Source organism: Aythya fuligula, chromosome 19, assembly GCF_009819795.1.
Source record: "Aythya fuligula isolate bAytFul2 chromosome 19, bAytFul2.pri, whole genome shotgun sequence".
In the NCBI taxonomy this organism is placed as follows: Eukaryota; Metazoa; Chordata; class Aves; order Anseriformes; family Anatidae; genus Aythya; species Aythya fuligula.
In genome coordinates this window covers 2,225,405-2,244,976 of record NC_045577.1, presented here as the reverse complement: position 1 = coordinate 2,244,976, position 19,572 = coordinate 2,225,405, and the positions used below count along the sequence as shown (strand labels likewise).

Here is a 19,572-nt window from a genome sequence, read left to right as displayed (position 1 = left end):
GGGACCTCTTCGATCAGCAGGTCCAGACCTGATCTCTTTAGCATTTTTTAGAATATCCTTCATAAACACATTTCCTCCCTGTTAACATCACTGAGGTTTTCTTCCCCGTTCTCCCTCCCTCTGGCAGGCTAATCTCTAATCTCACTTCTCTCGTGGTTAAAAGCCCTCCTCTAATTGTCAGTCTGAATCTCCTCACGGCCAGTTTTAGCCGCTTGTTTTACCAGTGCAGCTCTGCAGCTTGACCAGCTCTCATCTTCCTCACACACTCACTCTGCAGGCCGGGGATGGCCCCTAGGCGCCGTGTTCCCTGCTCCCATCTCAGAGCCAGGACTCGGTCTGGTCACACAGGGCTGTGCAGGATAAGGGACGGTCCAGAGCCATTGAATTTCTTCAATGGCTTCAAAGTGAAGAAAAAGATTTTGTGTCATTTTGAGGATTACTTTGCTTCAGGTAAATAGCGTTAACGTTTAGCGAGGTCAGTAATAGCCTGCTGACGTGCCTTGGCATTGTGCTGCTCAGAAGTTCTGTGCTTGGAAGATGGGAAAATGGTGTGGTTGGGAAAATGTGTGGATGGGAAAATCCTGTGATTCTCAGGAGTTACCGTACAGTTTTTGTCGTGGTACCAAAGCAGGGTGGCCGGTCCCATCCGAGTCTGACTGGTAGGACACGTCTTTGGAGGTAGCACGCTCTTGATCTGCATTCGCTGAAATTCCCAGCAGCAGCTCTGTCATTGAAGTGGGATCTGGCCCTACATTTCCATATCCCTGATCTGCGAGAAAAGGTTACAGAGGCAGGAAGAAGGCAAGAACTGCTGAGCTGTCATCTTCAGCTCCAGCTCGTGCGTGTCCTCAGAAGGTTATACCAAAGCAACAAGAAACGCCTTTGGCTGCAACATGGAGATACCAACAGAGCAGCTCCCAGTGTGCTTCCTTGGCCTGCTTCCCCCAGCCAGGGACCACACGGCCCCTGCTCGGCTCCAGCAATTCTCTGTTTTGCTGGGATCCATGTAACCACCTGCTCAAAGGCTGTACGTAGTGAGGGGAGCCTGTGTGGTACTGCCCGGAGCTGGTGCTTGGTGTCACGGGACTGCACGTGGTATTTTAGGCCCTTGTACTATCTGTGCAGCTCAGGTGTATCTCAGTGACGATATTAAGCTTTAAAGAGATGAGTGGAAAGAAAGGAGACCTCCAAACGTAGCTACTGCCAGAAATACCAGCCATCACCTACTTGTCGTTGTGCAGCAGATGGGAATTATCCACAACCCCCGAACTCCAAAGCGAGGGAGTAGTAACGCTAACCCCAGGCGCACTTTGAACTTCGCTACCTCTGATTAATTAAGTTTTCCTTTCCTTGAGCCTGATTTAGGACTTACGCTCAGAAAGAAGGATTTAAGTTAAGAAACTGTTGAGAAATTGAAGGGCAGTGCTCATCCCCTCTCTCATCTCATCCCCTTCACTGCCACATGTGCAGTAGGAGGCTTGATGCTGAGAAGTCAGTCTCCGAGGGCATTCCTGCCCCCAGATCCTTGCCATTCCCCCTGCAGTGGCACCGCTTTCCTTGTCAGCAGGATCTTCCTTTCCTGCCAAGCCTGAAGTGGCAGCGGGGTATGGCAAACTCTTTGCTAAGGCTGGTGTAGGTCTCTGGGCAGTGTGGAAGGAGTACGAGCAGTTCTGCATCCGTACGGAAAGGAGGAGGGGTTCCATGCAGCTGTAGGGTATATTTAATTAATTCATGTCATAACTGAGCTTGCCAGGATGTTTAAAACCCATCGGTGTCAGGGCTGAGGCACAGGGCTGCCAGCCAGGGCAGCACGTTTGGAAAACTGCTGCGCTCCTGCCAGGGGCTGGGAAGGAAGGTGGGACACGGCTGGGTCTGCAGCTCTCGGGGCCCTGAGACTTCACAGCCCGGGTAATGGCTGGAGTGATTACAGGAGGAGCTCATTAGCATGCTGGTATTTACAGCCTACTGCACAGGCAGGAAAATGTTGAATAAAACATCAAGAAACCGGAGTAGGTGCAATGAAAGCGGTGGGTGTAAAGGTTTGGGTTGTCCTTGCGACGACTCACCTGGTGCAGCAGACAGCAGGGTCCGGGCAGCGGGGCACCCTGCAGCACCCTGCTGCGGGCACCAGGGGCCCCGTGCTCCTCTGGTGTCACCACTGCCTGTGTCACTGCTGCCTGTCACTGCTGCCTGTCACCACCGCCTGTGTCACCGCCGCCTGTGCCACAGCCGAGCGCTCAGAAGCGCCTGTCCCCACCTGGGCTGCGATGACACCGGCTGAGCTGAGAGCTGCTCCGTGGGCACCCTGATGCCTCTACAGGGAAGACAGCCAGGGTGTGGACGCAGCGTTTTGTAGCCCAGGTGACAGCTTGGTGACTGCTGACTGTCACTTGCAGTGTTATTTCCACTCCATAATGAGCAGGGCCGTGGTATAAATCACGCTGCTGCGGCAGGCAGACAGCGGCTTTAAAAAATCTGCTCTGGTGTGATTGGTGATAAGGAGAAGTGCAAAGATGAGGCAGAAGGGCTCGATTGCATTTTTTCCTTCACTTCCTTGACATTTGGCGACCACGACAGAATTGTTACAAGGAGTTTTGCAGAATGTAGCTGGGAATACATTTGCTACCCCAAAGCAACGTGAAGCTGCTCATGTCCATTCAACCACCACTGTCCCAGTTTGATGTCTGCGTTGGAGTGCTCCTGCCCAGCGCTGCTGCTACAGCCCTATAAACGGTCAGGGACATAGGGGGGTGGAGGTTTTACCTGTGCAGTCAGATCTGAAAGAAATCGTCAGAAATGCTGCTGCTGATCCCTTGCTCAGAATTCTTTAACCCACTTTTTGGAGGAGAAACAATTGTTTACAGTAATGAGGGAGTGTGATCTGACTGAAGGATGTACGATAATCTGCCCCGAATCTGCTCTGCTGAATTGTACCAAATTAACTTATTTCTCCATATTTGTTCATATTCAAAGCATAAATAATTTAGCATTTTGTCTCTCTCTGTGAAAGTGAGAAGCACGCTTGCTGATTTCAGCTCAGATGGAGAAGTGATGTTTATTACTCTGATGTTGGGGAATGATTGTTGCATATTTAATATCACCATAAATAAAACTCTGTAGCTGTGTTCCCACTTGTGGGATCGGCGTGTGGCTCTCTCCTAACGCATCGGAGCTGCAGGACTCAAAGCTTTTGTGTGAGGAAGGCAGAGGCTTTGCTTGCCCGGTGAGGCAGGGCACAAGCCCCCGCTGCGTTTCCCCGCGTGCCCCGGCTGCCCGGCGTCCCCGGCTCCGCCGCAGCCCCCTCAGCCTCCAGCTGCTGACAAAAAATAACTGGAGCTTGATAGAAACGCTCGGAGGCTGACGCCGTGTGACAAAGCAAATACCAGAAGAAGTAAAGCAAACCTCATTAAAATAAAGTGGCTGGCAGATAAGGCAAATGTTCACCGTGCCTTTTAAAAGCAATAATTCTTTTCTTCATTTTATCTTGCTAGTGCCTTTAAAAAAACTGCCTGGAAATGTGTTATAGTGATTGCCCAAGTAGCTGGAGCTTTTTGCATCCTCACAATGAGTAGTGAAGATCTCTGGTTTTGGCAGGTGTATTTCAAAGTCTGGGGCACGTCCTGCGCAGCAGACGAGTATCGGGGCCATGCCTGTTGTTCCCATTTATAATTAAAATTTCTCTGAAGTGTGGCACAAGTCCTGCAGCATTCTGCAGCAGCAGGCCCAGACGTTGGGCTGGGCAGCAGCACTTTGCAGTGTTTCGGTCTGTTCGCTGCTGGGCCTGTGCACAGGATGCTGGTCAGGCCCCTTGCTGAACTCTGGCTTGTCACCCAGCGCCGTTCTCAAGCTTCTCCGCTAGCATTCACTGGCCTGGAGAGAAATTCTTGTGCATTTTACCTAAGACACTTGCCAGAATAAAGGGAGCAAGGCACTGCTTGGCAATGGTGAAAAGCGAGGGAGAAAGAGCGAGCTTTGTCCACGAGCCATTCGCAAGCCAAGGCAGCCCCGCTAGGTCACATTCCTGTTCCCTCCGCCTTGGCATGGCTCGCCTCTTTTTACTGGAGTCCAGTGTTCCCAGTGTTTCCAAACTCGTTGTAGTGTTTGCAGCAAGCTGGGATGGTCTCCGAGAAACAGTTTGTCTGGATCTCATTTAGAGCAAGTCAGCGCCACTGCGGCGGGGCTCTGAGAGCCTCCGAAGGGCTGAGCTGTGCCGGGCTCTGCAGGGACGGGCTCGGCGCCGCCTGCAGGACCCTTGGCAGGCCCTGAGGAGCCCCAGCGAAGCCAGTGCTACTGGACAGACGTGGATCAGAAGTGGTTCAAGCCCCTTCCTTTGCTGGAGCACGCCCATTTTGCTTGGTTAGTATTCTAGCAGCAGAGCTAATAACTATTTTGGTGCCTCTTCTCATTTCTCACGTACGTATAAAGTCTCTGTTGATGTTTAGCTTGACAAGCCAGGCTGCAGTTAGGATGCCAAAAATCTCAAAACTGTCATGGAGTGAGGCAAGGATAAAGGAAGAAAACAACTCAGATAAAAGAGCTATGGCCTCAGAAATGCAGTCCGTGGCACACTTCCCAATCCTCAGAGAGACTTATTAATTTGCATCGTGGAAGTCTTTATGGTGCACAACTCGAGCGGCTTCCTGGCTCCACTTGGGATCTCGCTGGCTTTCAGAGGAAGCTGCTTTCGCACTTCTACACTCAAAGGCATTTAAAAGCGTTTTTGTTCCTTAAATTATAAGTGATGCTGTAAGGGAAGGCACATGTCAAAGGTAGGCCAAGACTGTACTCAGCGATTGCACATCAGCCTAGCGGAGGTTTTAATGGCTTGTTCCAAACAATAGTGCTCAGACGTAGATTAAACATTAAGTCCTTTGCTGCATCCTTGGGGCTTTCCGAGCAGGAGGATGGCCCCAGTTAGGCTCTGACTAATTGTACGTCGCCGCCGCGCGCTTGGAAGGCGCGTTTGGGTTCCCTCCCCGAGTTTCCTTCCAGTTCTGTTTTCCTTCTGACAAGACAATTACATTGCTCGTTCCTACAATAAAAACATAAGGCGAGTAAAATGATTCATCTTTCCAAGCAGTTTTGCTAAAGACTATCATTAATTAAACATCGGGAGGAATGTGTACGCTTTGGAAACTGCTTTGTCCGAGACGGCGGGCTGCTCGGCAGCCTGCATCCTTTTCCCCCGGGAGAGCTCGGGTGTAGCCCAGTGCTAGTGCCCGGGGTTCCCGACTGGGGGCACAAAGTCGGTGTTTGCCCTGGCCCTGCCGCCCCCTGGGGCTGCTCGATGGGGGCTGGCAGATGTGTGGGGCTGCCCCGGCCTCGTTTTTCTCTCCCAGAGGCTGGGCTGAAATGCGCACTGCCATGGGAGCCCCAGCTGCAGGCTGCCCGTCTGGGAACTGCCTGCTGCCGGGGGTGGGGGGACACTGCCCACCAGCTCTGATCTCGTTCTTAGAAAAACAACATAAAAACGAGGTTATATCCAGGCACTTGCAAACATGGATGTGTGTTGTGGGCACTTCAGAGGGAAGGTGCTGGGCAGCTTCTCCAAATTTGCCTGTGTGCTGCGGGGCAGCTGCTGGTGCAGTTGGTTAAGTGTGTGCGTCGGAGGGTGCAGGGGGTTGAACCCCTCCACCCCTCCGTACCAGGCACGATGGGTTTGTATTATCCTTGTTTCCCCCCTCCAAATAACCAGCCAAGCAGAGCCTCGTCGGTTGTGTGTTTCTAAGCGTCCAGAGAAGTGAAGAAATCATGGAACATTTTTCTCACTTGGCAATTGTTTGAATTTCTCTGCTGTCTGCGTTGTGTCAGTGCTCTCCCCGTCCCGCCCCGCTGCTGCGGGATGTGCCCAGCGATCGGAGCTGTTGTCCTCGCGCCCTGTAAATGGGACATGACCAGGGGTTATGGAGTGACTCAGTCACCGAATGTGCTCAGTTACTCATAAACAGCCAGGATCTGTCCGGGTAATTCCTGTTGACAAGCTGATGATTTCCTAATGGGAAGAGAGCCCTGACACCGCAGGCATGCGCACAGCCTTGCAGCCAGGGCCTGGCGTGCAGCGCGCTCCACGTCACCCCTCCGTGTGCGTGCCTGGCTTCCAGCAGCGCTGCTGTCGGGCTGGGGGATGAAGGCAGGGAGCCACAAACACAGCACAGACAGCGAGAAGTCATTCGAGGGGCTGATGATGGGAAAAGGAGCTTTTCGCCTCTAGCTCAGCAGTTTGCAGGCAGTCAGGGCTGAGGCAGCCGGTCGTGGCTTTGGGGAGCCCTGGGGCACCTGCGGTCCCGTGGCAGAGATGCCTGCAGATGGCTGGGGTTTCGTCCTCTCGAGGGAAAGCAACACGGTGCAAGCCCTGGCCACCCAGCACGTACATTGTGAATGGCTCAGGTTGTTTCGTGAAGCCATTCTAGGGGGCTGTGCTGCTTGTGCAGGCCTGGAGACTGCAGGGGCTGGCAGCTCCTGTGCGTGATGGCAAGCGAGAAGTGGTTATGACTGGCCGGGCCGGGCTGGACTTTGCTTCCCGGTGTTTACAGTGCCATTGCTCATTTGGGAACCAAGCTGCAGCTTTCGGTTTGGTCTGCTGGAATGGTATATAAAGGCATTCGGGTGCTCGCCGGCAGGGAGAGGTGGCACGGCCGGGCAGCTGGCTGCTGCTGGAGCGAGGTGAGTCCTGCCCACTGCTGGCACTGCCCACCCGACACCCACCCCAGCTCACCACCAGCCCCGTGCCTCCCTGGCTCCTTGCTCCTGGGCTGGGCTACTGCACGTGGGAGCGAAGGGTGGGCTCCAGCTTCTCCCTGCCTCTGCTCTTCCCCGTGCTGGGGGACGCCGCAGGAGCTGCTTTGCTTTGGGGAGCTCCAGGGTTCCTCCAGCATGCTTTTCTCTCAATCCTTCTGCCCGTGCTGCCTTCTAAGTGTGTCATGGGCAAGAGAAGAGGTGGACGGAATGAGGAGGGGAAGCGGCAGGCGCAGGGCACTGGGCACTTGGTCCTGGGAAGCAACGTGCGGGGCTGGACCCCCGAGTTCAGCCTCGTGCTTTGGGCCATTTTGGTTTAACCTTGCCGTAGCGTTATTCAGATGGGAGCTGTCAGTTCTGGAAAGGTTTGCTTGTGTCTGCTGTCTGCGTGCCCTGCCTGCCCGTGCCCAGAGCCACCAGCAGCGCCCGCTCCGTGCAGCCCAGCCCTGAGCAGCGGGGAGCAGCAGCTGCAGCCCTGCACCAGCACGTGGCAGCCGCCTCCCGCGCGGAGCAGTGCCTGGTTTACTGATTTACCCCCTGGATACCAGAGTAAAAGGCTGCTAGCAACCCACTGCTGGGAGCCTGGCACCTTTGCAACCCAGCGTACCGGAGACGATGAGGCTGGGATGGGGCTTTCCAGCCCATCGTGCCCCCTGCCCCTTCTCTTTGTCTCCTCCTGTGTCCCCTCCCAGGAGGCACGGTGCCCCCGGACACACGTCCCCCTGAAACGGGGTCTGGGTTTAGCTGTGGCAGTGTAATCCGGGGCAACCTCGTGAGCTCAGGGGCAGATTGCAATTCTGTTAATGAGAGCATACACGGGCCAGTCCCAGGGATTTGAGCTAAGCCTAGCATCTGTCACGGGAGGGAAAAGCGGTTCGTGGCACTGGCACGGCGGTGGTGCAGGGGATGGGCAGTGGGGCAGAGAGGGCTCCTGGCTGCTAGAAAAACTATTTGTGGAAATCGGCGTTTTAAGGAATCAAATTCAACAACAAAATCCAAACTCTGCCTTTCCATATCAAAATTTAAGGCTAGAAATGTTTTGAATATCCTTGGAAGAAGGTGGAACAGGAATTTCTGTTTCCTGCTGGGCAGCTGTAACCCCCGGAGCTGGGGAACCACAACCCAAAGCCATGGCAGGGAGTGGAAAAGGCAGGATCAGGACTGTGGGCAGGGAGCAGATCCCAGGCTGGATGTGCAGGAGATGTGTCCGTGCAGCTCCGTTCCTTTTACCTCCACCTGGTTCCACCAGCTCAGGCTCTCGGTGCCGTGTCCAGCTGGCTGTAACTCCTCCTGTTGAAGCCCAGGCCAGTGCCCCAAGGGGCAGGCTGACACCCGAGGAACGAAGTGAAACCGCAGGTGAGACAAGGCACAGGACCTCAAAGGAGGGAGCTGAGGCCAAGCCGAGTTGTGGGGAGCCCTGTGCTGACCCTGAATACCTGCCCCAGAGGAAAATCCTCCCAGATTCGGTCTCTGTAAAAATCCTGTTCTGGCACAACTCTCCCCATAAAATCCAGCCGTTTTTGCAAGGAGGATGAGCTGGTGTTTCATTTGGTTAATAACCGAGGCAAGTTAATCCTGTTCAGGCAAGGCTGAAACCAGTTTCAGTGCATCTGTGTCAGTGCTTTGCATCTGTCTAACCAGATAGGTTTAAAAGAACTTGGTTATGAAAGGAAATTGTTCCTACCGTGCAGCTACTGAGCCAGGGATCAGCCCCGGCTCTGCTCCTTGCAGTTCCCAGCCTGCGGCTCTTGGTCAAGGGGCCTGTGTAGAAGAGGACGGGGCTATTTGTACACCAGGCAGGGCTGCTCACAGAGCGCATTCAAGAAATCTCTTCGTGTCTCATCCAAGAGGTGATAAGAAGTGTTTCTGGTCAGCAAGATCGACTGGGTCTCATTTCATCCCTTCGAGAGAAATGCGGTAATCAGAAGTTAGGAAAACAAATGTTGGTGTTCTCGGCTTGAAGCTCGTACAGTGATAATGGCAATTAGGGGTTGTTAAACTCGTTAGCTTTTGCTATCACACAACTCTTTAAAAAGACAGCTGAGACCAAACTGAGATTTCAGCTTTCATCTCTCCCAGGGAAGATGAGATCCCTACAGCCCTGTCTGCTCTCTGGGCTGGGGGGCAGATTGGAGCCGCCGTGTGTCACTGGGAACGCGGCCCGGGACTGAACCTCTGCAGCTGCGGTGCCGGCCCTGCAGCCCCTGCTCCTCCGGGCTGGCAGCCCGGCTCCAGGTGGCCCTCCCCAGGCTCCTGGCCCCGAATCAGGCAGGAGCAGGGGCACGGGGCCCTTCCCAGCCTGGGGAAAGGGCAGGCTGGAGGTCTGCAGCCCCCCGAGCGAGTGGTCAGCAGCAGTGGAGCTGCCGTGCTGCTTGGTGCCTGCTGGTGCTGGTGTCACTCAGCCAGGTTTGTGCTTCTGCAGAGGCTTTGTACTTCTGAGGTCTGATGTGGAAGTGCAAAGCTTGCTGCCCCGTGGCTGGCTTTGTCCCACGGGTACCAAAAGGTGCTCTTTAGGGAGACGTTCACCCTCATCAGCACATGCAGAGCCTTCAGTGCGCTCACCTTGGCTTTGATGAGAGCCAGGTCCTCCCTTCCCTGGAGAGAGCCGTCCTGACTGCGTTCTGAAATCACAGAACCGGCTGTGTTCATGGCCTGATCCTGTCCTCGCCCCTTTGTGACCGCAACCTCAGAGGCACAGCAGCCTCTTTAGTTTCTCTGGTGTGCCAGCCCTTGTCCTGCGCTGGGACAGGCAGCGTGGTGGCACCACGCCGGTGAGAAACTCAGCCTCTTTTCCAGTCCGCACATGTTCTAGGAATCACTGCGATACTTCATCTGCTCCTGCTACACGGAGATTTGTATGAAATCATTTCCATTCCATTGAAATAATTTTCAGAGATTAATCTGTTGGGGTATTAGCATTGATTCCTGCGTGTACGTGCCCTCCTCCGGTCTGCACCCAGGGAGAGCCGCATTGTTCGAGGTGGAGGCAAGCTCACTCGTCCTAATTTATTGAAAAAAATAATTTTAGCTTTAAAATGAGGCTGTCATTATGTACCCTGTTCAATCTGTTCTTCACTCCTGAGTCGTGGCTCTGACCTTTTCCATATCTTAAATCCTCTGGGCTGTACACCGTGTTCAGTAGTTAAACTTTGGGGAGGGAGCAGCAGGTGTGGGTTTGGATAAGGACCGCGTGCACGCTTGGCTCCGTTCTTATCCACGTACCCCTGGCAGGCAGCAGCTCTCATTTCATTTAGGGCAGTGCCAGATTGGACTTTTTAGGGGGTTTTCACAGCGTATAAGTTCTAATAACAATTTTTACATCAGCTCTGGAAGTAGCGGCCTCTGGCATCACATGAAGTAGGCAGTAATGACACCTGCACTTGTAAGGGAGAGCTGGGGAGCTGATGCAGTGCACCCCAGGGTGAGTGCTCGGGGAGCCTGGAGCGGCTGGGATGGGGCTGGCCAAGGCAGAACCGCACCGCTCGGCCCTGGGTCAGCGTGAGCTGCAAAGAAATGCGCAGAGACCATGGAAAAATACTGAGGGGGGCTTTTAAAATATTCGTCCTTTTCCTACCTGTGTCTGGGGGAAGATGGGGACTGCAGTCAGGACTTGCAAGCATCCTGGTGCCCAGGGCTTTTCTGGGCTCGTAGCTGCATCCCGCGTCTGTGCCTGCAGAACAACCCCAGCACCCCAGCACTGCCACTGCCCTCGGCCTTCCTGCTGCTTTCCAAATTCCTGCTGTGTGCAGATGCTGTGTACAAGAGGGCAAAAACATCCTGTGTCTTCCAAGGGCTCCTGTCCCCTGGAAGGTGCCAGAGGCAGAGGAGAGCAGGGGAGAGTGCTCCTGGAATGGATTGCCTGCAGTTACCGCTCTGAAAGCCCTAGAAAAATCACCAGCTTCATCAGCGTGAATCTCTCATTCCATCTGAAAAGAAGGCTCCTATGAGAAGGATGTGTTTTATGTCCCTAAAAGACACTCACATCTATCTGGCTAGAGGGCAGATAGCAATTGGAAGAAATTAGCTTTATATCCTGGTGCCATCTCTGGATAAAATACACACAGCCAAAACAAACCTTAAAGTGCTTTGAGCTTTTTTTTAAAGGAAGAGTTCAGCAGTAACAGAAGAGCATTGTCCTAACTTTTTATTATTATTGTTATAAACTTGTCGTTGATAGAATTTTGTTTTTTAAGAACATCATTTTGTTAAAACCATTATTCAATCAAACATTATTCAATCTCCGAAGTCAGTTACCACCTGTTAACCTGAACCTTTTATGTGTGCCAATCTTGTTAGACAGAAGGACAAATCAAAATAAAATACCGTTTAGATGCTAAGACATGCATTTGCCTTTGCCAAGCTCGAAGTTGTATGCTGCTGGCACCTCTGTGGAGTTTACATTTGGAATTCAAAACTTGACTCCTGCAAATGTTCTTGGCTCAAATTGTCGTCGAATGTTAAGTAGTGTCTCCGGAGCGAGACTAATAGCACAAAATGATATTGAATGTTTGCAGGAATGGGACTTCACACAAAGATTTTTATAAATCTGCTAATAACAATGTTAGGTTTTACATAAAACCTCCAAAAAAGATGAGTGGCACCTCAGTGAAGGCAGATTTCCTGTTTATCGGTGTTAAATTCCTAAGTCTAGCACTTGTTCAGGAGAGCAGAAAAGGAAAGCTAATTGCAAGCAGGAAGAGAAATTGGCCAGTCCAGATCCACTGTCTAGCCGCTATGAAATACGGAGTAAAAGGCAGCATTTGTCAGAGGTTAAATATTCCTTCGGTGTAAATATTATGTGATACGGAGCCTGATTTTTCAGAAATGCTGGACATCGATTCTGCTGAGTTCTGTGGACATCAAGCACATTTTAGTAAAGCAGGCGAAGAAATCTTTTAATAATCTATCAGCTTAATTTTGCCATTGTGCCCGTTATCTGCAGTGCTTGGGTTATTTGTGCCCTTCAGCTTCACATTAACTTTTTGCCAAAACTGAACTGAAGGACAAAGGAAACACGGAGGCAGTCAAGGTTACGGGCGGCTCGGTCGTGCTTCTGCAGCACTCGGCAGCTCCTGTGCGGTTTGATGGAGGAGCATCGGGCGTCCCGCGAGCTGATTTAGTGGTACCTGCAGTGAGCTCTGTGCGCTGCTCGGTGCTGCCACGGGCTGTAGCAGGCACACTGAGAAGTGTTTCGGCAGAGGTGCACAATGATAATTATCCCCAGCCCCAACACTTCAGCAGCAACCCAGTGACAAGAAGCCAGCTGTGCAATTACACAGCTTACAATGTTAATTATGCTTAAATGTGGGGTTGCTCGAACTTTCTCAAAAAGTGCTTTCCAAGACATCAACAGACTTTTAACTGTAAATTTGGAGTAAAACTGGGTGAGCACAATGCCTTCCATTTCCTAATCTTCAGGGTTGTTAGGGAATTTGGCTTTCCTGAGTGAAAGACAGCATGATCACAGAGAACCGGCTTCACAGTCAATAAAAAGAGAGAGATCCCTGTGTTTAATAGCTCAAAAAGGTAAATGCAGCAGGAGGCTGGGGCAGCACCTGGTGCGAGCACCCTCCCTGCCCAGCTGGGCAGCCAGGAGGAGCCACAGAAGGGAAAGGGACCCAAGAAGGCAAATAACAATGCCTGGGTCCAGCTGTGACCAAAACACCAATAACCCACGGAAGGCAGTGTTTTACGTGCCCTCTGATGGAGCACAGCGATTTCCTTCAACAAATGCCATTTCTTAAACAGTGTGGGTGGAGGCTGGAATGCCAGAAATAACACAAGGTGCAAACGCAGAGAAGGGGGAGAGGTCAGATGCAGCGCTGCAGGCAGGATGCAGACATCCGTGAGCACGGTAACAGCTCCCAGCCCGCTCCCAGCCTGCCGGTCGCCCTCTGAACGCAGCCGCCCTTGGGGGATGTGCAGGGAGCCCCCTGAGGCTTTGACATCCAGGCTTGGTTTTGGTGCTAGAAATGCTCACAGCAGCAGCATTTAAGCACTGAGTTGAGCATGCAGCTTCTTCACTGCCTGGCCCTCATGGGCAGGGGAAGCAGCAGCTGGCTGTGAGGTTTTGCGGCTGCACCTCCCGGCCTCACAGGTGGGCTCAGCCCAGAGGCTGGGGAGGGCGAGGGAAGCAGTGCCCTGTGCAGTACAGACGGCAGCTTCCAGGAGCCGTGTGCTTGGGACATCAGCCCAAACACAGAGCAATCGATGGGGCAGCCCGCGGGGACACGGGCACGGCAGCACGTTACCTCTGGGAAGGAAACACTCGTGTTTCGTGGAGGTGAGAGTGCGGGGAATGAATGTGCAGCAGGACGGCCACCACAGGGCTCCAGGGCTCTGGGCTCGTGCTCAACTTCGTCTCGATGCCCGGGTGTGCACAGACAGCGACCAGGCAAAATTCCAGGCCTGGCATACCGGAGTTCAATCAGTGCTTCCCAGCACCCATGGGCCAGCCCTCGCTGCTCTCCCCCTGGCCACCCGGCAGCGGCGCGGGGCCGTGCAGGGCCCCTACCTCAGCCGATGTTCCCAGCACATCTGGCTGCCTGCTGAAGGCAGGCCAAACACACGCGTGTGTTGCGTTCCCTGCGTCCTTCCAGCTTGTCCTAATAATGTGTCTGAACGTGCAGAGGGAATTATTCCTGCGCTGGGGTGCAGAGAGGAGCCGGCTTCGCTCTCTTCCTGCTAACTTTGTTCTGCTCCGCTCTCCACCCAGTGCAAGTGCGAGGGCTCGTTCCAAAGTTCACGTTCTGCATTTTTATGCCGTGCCAGAGAGAGAAAACACTTGGTAAAACTGTAACTTGACCTTAACGCTTTGCCGCAGCCAGGGAGATAAGGTGCTGAAGGAAACGTGGGGAACAGAGCCCGGTGCTCACCGATGGCGGCGGGGAAGGGCCGATGGCTCCACGGCGAGGACCCCAGGGCCCTGCTCGGGAGCTGCGGGTGAGCCCAGCCCACGGCACGGAGCAGCCAGGGGGTGCTGAGCGGGTTCGGGCTGGCACATCCCAAATTTCTGCTCCGCCACACAAAGGACCCCTGTGCTGCTGCTGCTGCTGCAGATTTGAGAACGAAAAGATTGAGTGAAGCTGCCCGTTATTATTTTTGGCTACTCCAGCGATGTATCAAAAACCTGACGCTGGGCTGATGCTGGTGCCCTACTTTATAGAAGCCCTGAAAAGCAGATCGAGGACAGCGAGCTTCTCTTTGTGCATGGCATCTGCCAGCAAACGGTGAGAAAGCTTCAAACCGCTGGTGGGGGGAGTGGGGGAAGGCAAAAAAAATGTGTTAATCCAGATCCCTGCCTGCAGACTGCGAGGGGAAGGGGTCTGCGTGCGCTCTGCTAAGGAGCCAAGGGGGGAGATGCGCTGAGCGGGGCGTTGTGCTGCCCACACTGCTCGTCCCAGCGTGGCTGGTGAGCCGCTGGTGTTGTCCCCATGTCCCCAGGGCACAGCGGGGCCTGGTTTGCCCTGGAAGGAAGAAAAGGACCTGGGCAGAGGACTCGGGGTGCCCGCAGCCACCCCAAGGACAGCCCAGCAACCCGGCCTGCGGGCCAGCACCTGCCTGTCCTCCTGAGACCCGCTGGCCCCCTGTGCTCTGGGGAAGCACTTGGTGCTGTTTTAATTAGGGCTATTCACCCTTGTGCTCATTTTCCCCTCCAACGCCGACCAGGTGCCCGCTCATCCCCGGAGCAGCCGCTCGTGAGCCGCAGGATTTATGATTTGCTGCAGCCACGGCCGGTAACCTCCGAAAAGTGGCAGAAGGAAGCAGCCAGAAACAGCAGCCGGTGCCGCGCGGGGCTTTGCCATTTGCCATTTATTCCCACTTCGCTCCCCATGAGCCATGGAGGCGTTTCGATGCGCCGGGCTGACCGTGGCAGCCCTGCTCGGGGAACTGGGGGGCTCCGCGAGCCGTCTGAGGCCGGGGGGGCCCCGCAGCGCTGCCTGCCCCGTGCCCCCCGGGGGGGTGAAGCCGCACTGAGCCCCCCCCGAGGCTGCCACCCACCGGGAGGGGGTCCCCGGGGGGGGGTCCCCGGCGTGGCCGAGGGGTGCGGGCATGGCTCAGGGGGGGGCCGCCGGCTGCTGCTGCTGCTGCTGCTGCAAATGCTACTGGCTGCTGGGCAGGTCGGTGCCGGGGCTGGGGACGGGAGGGGGCACCGGGGGGGGGGGGTTGGGCACCGGGGGCGGGCAGCGGCTGCCTCCATCCCCGGTACCGAGCATCGCGGGGAGCGCAGCCGGGCGGCGAGAGGCCGCGGAGCATCGGGGCACCGGGGACACGGGGCTCGGAGGGGAGCCGGGGGGTACCGGGGGGGGCCCCGGGGAGGGCGGCGGCGGCGGCGGCGGCCCCGGGGCGCTCTGCCCAGCTACAGCGCAGCCAATCCCGGGGCCTCGGCGGCGGCTCCGAGCGGGGCGGAGCGGGGCGGGGACGGGCGGCGGCGGCGGCGGCGGCGGCGGGGCCGGGACGGGCCGGGGGAGCGCGGCATGGGGCGGCCCCAGCCCGGCCGGGCCCGCGGGGTGAGCAGCGGGGCGGTGGGGATGGGACGGGGGTGTGCAGGGTGGGGGGGGGGGGTCCGGGGCCGTGCGTGTGCCCCTGCGGGTGTCCGCGCCCCCCGGTGCTGTCCCCGGGGGTCCCCCCGCGGTTCCTGCGCCTCCCCCGCGGGCTCCGGGCTCCGCAGCCCCCGTGGCGGAGCCGCCCGGTCCCGGTGCCGGTGCCGGTGCCGGCCCGTGGGGCCCGCAGCTCCCCGTGCGCTGCTCCGCGCCCGGCGTTGTATTTTTAGCAGCGCTGTGCGCGAGGCATTTTTGTTCCCGGCGTTATTTATTAAAACATCCTCGCTGCCTTAGGCAACGGCCCGCGGCCGGGCTCCGGAGCTGGGGCCGTGGCGCAGAAGGAGGGAGCTTGCGACTTTGCTTTCCTTGCGGCTGATCCAGGAGGAGGGATCCTGCCCGGCTTTTTTCTCGCTCGGATCCTGCCTCCTGAGTTGGGCTGAGCACGATTTCATGGGCAAAAAGACAAAGCCTTCACCCCCACCCTCCTCCCAGCCCGCGGATGTGGGGTGCGGGTGGGGAGCACCCCAACCTCACCGGTGCCCACGGGCAGTGGCAGGGCACCAGGAGGCTCCGTCATGGTCCTGCTGCTGCTGCCTGCGCTCCCCGTCCTTGCCCCGGTGCCTGCCGTGGCCGTCCTGCTCCTCCTCACTCCGGAGGCTCCCAGTGCCATGGGAATGGGCAGGCCTGGGGTCCAAATTCCAAAGAGTGGTGGCTCTGCGTCCTCTGTATCAGCTGTCCACAGATGTGGCGCTATTAATAGATGCCGATTTAGCCTAATGTGGGAAGAAAAGGTCGTATTTTGTATGGAAGCATTGGTTACTGTTGAAAGAGAGAAATGGTGGTCCCGCTGTGCTCTTGGGAAGGAGGGAGAAGTTGCTTCTCTAGCTTATCGTGCTTGGTTATTGGAAGTCGAGCAGCATTTCTGATCCGTGTTTATTCCTTGCTCTCGAGCCATTTTGCTTGCTTTTGCAGCTTCTCTCATGTTGCATGTTGCAAACCCGGTGGTGTCCTTGCTGCTCGTACCCTGCTGGACTGACAGGTTGGCTCTGGCAAACCTGGCTGTGGCCACTGCTGGCCCAGCACGGGCCCTGCCCAGGTGAACGTCGTGAGCTAAATCACCCTTCAGCACGGCAAAAACAAAACCTGGAACCTGGTCTGAGCTGACAGAGTCCTTCTGAATGTAATTAATCCTGCTGCCAGCTGAAACCGAGAACAGTCTAAAAACAAGGGCAGCCATTAATAAGTTTAATTACATGTCCTTTGTCTTGCTGGGTGAAGGTGTTGTGCAGTGAGGGCAACGTGATGCAGCTGCCGGTGGTGAGCGCCCTGGTAAGTGCTCCCTGAGCCTGTGCCCGGAGATCCCAAGGGCTGTGGGGCATCTGCCTCAGCCCACGGCAGCACGTCTGTGGCACAGATCAGCGGCTGGAGGTCAGAGAGCAGAGGGGAAAGCTCGGATTAGCAGAACATGGGCGTTGCTGTCCTGGGAGGACGCAGCGCCACACGCAGAGCGCTTGTGGGGACTTCACCCAGACGTACAGGGGAAAAAAAAAAAACATTCCCATGTCTTCTGGGAGCACACAAGTTCAGTTCTGCTGTTCCTCGTGGTGATTCCCATAACAACACTTGGATATTTATTTGTTAAATCGAAGCAACACTCTCAGCAGGATGAGGCACGAGGGCAGGAGTGGGTGAGAGCTGCGGCAGCGGCCAAGAGGTTAGCAGGAAGCGGTGCCGGGCCCTGGGGTTTCACACGGGCACTGCTCGTGAGGCTGGGGGGGGGCTTGGGAGACCGAGGTGCAGGAGAGACTCGGTGGTGCCTGCTGCTGGAGGATGTGGCTCCTCCGAGCAGCTGGGGCCGTGCAGCAGCGAGGCTCCCAGCTCGGCGAGGCGGCTCCACACCGCGCAGCGCCCCAGCACCCGAATTTGTGCCTCTGGTGAAGCTGGAGGGGACGGTGCTCCCGTCTGCCCCGCTGGCAGCCTTCTCCTCTCTGAGGCTGCAGATAGTTTGGTGCAGTCGCCCACTTTGTTCTCAGTCATAACACAGCCTAATCCCCGGGCTGGGGACAGCTCTAAATTGTGCCGACGCTGCAGGCGGGTCCCGGCTGTGTCTGTGCCTGCAGGACCCCTGCGGAGGGCGGCGAGGGGACGAGGGCTGCCCCGGGGGTCAGAGCAGAGCTGTTCGCCCCTGAAAACCTGTGTACGGTGAATGGATGTGACCTGGAAACGTGCCCAGGGTCACGGCTGTCATTTAGGAGATCCGATCCTTCCGGACCTTAAGCTGGGCGCTGTCGGCCTCGCTGGCAGCGAGGCGTTGGTGTCGCAGTGGCCGACCGCAGCTGGTATTAACGGGACATCTTCAATGCGGGGCATGGACTTCCCTCAGGATTCCCCAATCTGCTTCTGCTTTCACAGCAGAATAGAAGATTTAAGAAAGGTTCTTAGCTTTTTTTTCTTCTGCATTTTACGTTTTGTGCCTGCTCCCCCTCTCTGCAGCTAGCCAGCCAGGTTCCCGGTTCGCTTCTGTCTTTCAAAAGTATCAGGAAAATTTCCATCAGAAAACCACACAAGTCAGCAGCTGCGTGGTTTCAGGCAGGTGAAGTCCTGAAATGAAAACCGTTGGGGTTGCCCCTTTGAGGGCTTGTCTTCACAAGAAAGCAATTCTGGAATAAGAGTGTACGAGTTTCACACACGAGACCTATTCCAGACTAATTCTGTGTAGACAGGCCCTGCACATCTTCCCTCCTGGTAGCCTCGGTGAGTATCTTTGCTCTTGAGGGAGCACGGGGCCTGAATTCCCCAGCAGCCCTGCTGGTCCTGCTGGCAGACGAACAGTTCCTGTGCCCGGTGCTGAGGGCCTGGCCCTGCAGTCGGTGAGGACGGCTTCTGGCCCCGTGCTTCGTCCCCAATATCCGAAGTCCTGCCTGGGCTGGGGGCGCAGTCCTGGCCCCACATCCCTAATTCTGGCTGCTTATGAGGGAAGCAGGCAGAGGGGCATAGCGTCCCCTCACGTGGCAGTGCTTTATGGCTTTTATTATTTAGAACAACAACCCTCGCTCGTTGCTCTGGGGCAGTAAACCTCCTCCTTTAATAACCAGCAACGTCTGCCTCTGTGCGGGACTCTCCAGGTCAGTGCCAGTAGCAGTTATGTTATTTCTCTTTAGAACTAATGTGGTGTTTTATGAGATATTTTTTTTTTCCCCTCCTTCATTTCAACTGAACTTTAGGCATGTAGAAGGGGATTAAAATAAGGCCCACGGCAAAAGGAACTGAACGTGCTGTTTGGAAGGAGGGCTTCCTGCTGTGAGACATCTCCGGGCTGCTGGACGCTCCCACCATATTAAAACAAAGGTGTAGGAACTGAATTTGATCAGCTCCTGTAAGCCAGGATGTTGTTATTTTTTTTATTTATTTTTTACTATTATTTCTGCACTTCTTGCCATCTGTCACCCAGTAAGTTGTCTTTGCCCCAAGCCCTGCAGGCCTGAGTGACCGCAGCAGCAGGGGCAGAGCTGTCGGTGCCCCGAGGCCTCTCCAGGGACCGCACAGAGCCGCCTCCTCCCCGTGTTTGGGGAGGCTGAAGGCTCTCAGAGAGGAGAATGTCCTCACCCCACAAGTCAGGGAGCAGCGTGTGACCTTTGCGGGACCGTCCCTGTGCTGTCCCTACAGCAGGGAGCGTGGGAGCTGTGACAGGGCCTGGCAGACATCTTCCAGGAAATGGGATCGTGCCACGGATGTCACGTTCCTTATAACGGGTGGGAGAAATGCTTTCTCCTCCGGATCGGGGTGTTCAGAGTAAGGAGCGACACCAAGGCGCCAGGGCAGGTCTGGGGGTGCTGGGGGGGATCCGGCCGCTGCCCTGGGAGCCCCTGCGCAGGCAGCGCTCCCCCTCTGCCAGGGCTTCCTCTGGCAGAAGGACCTCAGCCTTTCCGCTGCAGTCTCCGACGAGAGCCTCTAATTAATGACATCTCCCCATTTAGCTCGTGATACGCAGACAGATGCTGCGCCATTTAGGGCTGGTTTGAGACCTACAGCGCTCCTCCATGCAGCGCAGCATCTGGTGAGGAGTGCTGGTGGTGCCGACCTGGGTCAGATCTGATCTGCTGATCAGGAGGAAAAGGCAGCCAGGGAATGTGTCCTGCCTAGGGAAGCACCTCCCAAATACTCCTGTGTCTAAGAAAATCCTGTTAATTTTAGAATACCCAGAGATGTACAGCAGAGTACGGGGAGATAGAAATAAGCGTTTGATGAATCTGGTGAGAATGTGTTATGTCCTGAGAAACTCCTGCTTGGTGAT

The 19,572-nt window shown here is 55.6% G+C and overlaps 1 protein-coding gene across 5 annotated transcripts in view; it reads left to right on the top strand.

Annotated features, from left to right (window-relative positions):
• Positions 1-19,572, top strand: part of DAB2IP (DAB2 interacting protein) — a 181,169-nt gene that overhangs the window by 120,214 nt on the left and 41,383 nt on the right. Inside the window, exon 1 of one of the 5 annotated variants that reach the window (XM_032200073.1) lies at positions 15,193-15,245. The exons of the other annotated variants lie outside the window; for them this stretch is intronic. The gene's annotated coding sequence lies outside the window, so the exon portion shown is untranslated. Of the gene's footprint in view, positions 1-15,192; positions 15,246-19,572 lie in introns of those variants that run through there. 5 annotated transcript variants of the gene reach the window in all.